Raw genomic sequence first — 1,613 nt, forward strand, 5'->3', positions numbered from 1 at the left:
TAAAGGTCTAAGAAGAGGATTAGATTATAGATCTTTGAAATAAGGTTTGAATAAGGTTTAAGATAATCTAAAGCAAGTAATTATTTTCTGTAAATATATATTAATTTAGGAGATGATTATAAACCTAATATATATTAATATAAATAATTAATATATTACCTTAAATAAACTAGTAGCTAGTACTAGTATATTAGTAAAATCTTTAGTTCCTAATATCTATTAATCTGCTAGTAAATTAATAACAAAGAAGAAGAGGCTAGTAGCTAAGCTATAACTTCTAAGAGATATATCTATAATAAGGTGCTATTATTATAAGAAATTAGGATACTATATAAAGGATTATTCTTAGGTATAAGAGTAATAAAAAAAAGAGTTACTTATTACTAAAATATTATAAGTAAGCCTGATAATATAATTAATAAAAAAGCTATAAAGATCTTTATTATAGTAATAGAGAGTAATTTTAAGGCTTTTACCTTTATATTAATTAAAACTAATATTAAGATATTAAGACTCTAAATTAATTCTTACTTAAAATAAGGTTTATATATTTAAAAGATAATATAAAAGATAACTTAATAAACGCTCGCCTTTATAATACTATTAATCTCTATATAAGAAGCTCCTCTTCTTTATACAAGGCGTATTTATAATATAGTAGTTAAGTCGAGATATAAATAATATACTTAAATCAGTCTAATATAAGAACCTAGTTGCTATATATATATGCTGCTTTATACTTATATTTGTTTCTAACTTTGTGCTTAAAGTCAAAGAACCCTATTTCGATAGTATTTATCAAGACTATATTCCTGCTTTATAGAAAAACCTTTTCTTTTAACGCTCTTATTAACGCTATATATATAACTCGCTAACACATTATATGTGATATACACCTTGATCTTAGTAAGGGCTTAACATACCTCTAAGATTAGATATTAACTCTAGTTCATAATGACTTATTAATAAGTGTTTATGACACCTGCACTTCTAATCTCTTATCTCTGTTATATCCTCATTAAGAACAGACCTGTAAACGCGCTCTCATCGTCTGTGATTCGCATTGTATTATTTTATAAAGGAGGCCAGAGAGGGAAACTATAGAGTAGAAACAGGATTCCGCATATTAAATTGAGTTAGCGTACAGTGCTGACACTGTGTCGCTGAGGTCGCCTATAATGCGTGCCCCAAACGCATAGCCGGCGGATGGCTGTGTCAATTCCAGAGAGGAGGTGTCTCGAATCAGGTTTTCTTTAAGGAATCAGGCAGTCACTAATACAGAGTGACTTAATTTCAAAGGATTATTATAACAGGCGTATAATGAGAGAAGTGGCTGTTGTTCGATAGTATTATTGTTGACTGCCTACGGTGAAAATTTTCAGCGGTGTGAAAAATTTTCACTCATCATCCCTACCACTTTCGCCGCAGCTGCGACTCAACAGCGTATCTCACATGTTGCCTATAGACAGATCTTTGCTTCTCTTATCTCTGCCCTTAACAGAGATAAGATACTAGTCACCGGCACTATATAGAGGTGTTTATCTGTCGCTAGTATTTATAATACTATTAATCTTTATATAAAAAGCTCTTTTTCTTTATATATTATATATTTA

Source organism: Endocarpon pusillum (assembly GCF_000464535.1).
Source record: "Endocarpon pusillum Z07020 unplaced genomic scaffold scaffold6370, whole genome shotgun sequence".
NCBI classification, from domain to species: domain Eukaryota; kingdom Fungi; phylum Ascomycota; class Eurotiomycetes; order Verrucariales; family Verrucariaceae; genus Endocarpon; species Endocarpon pusillum.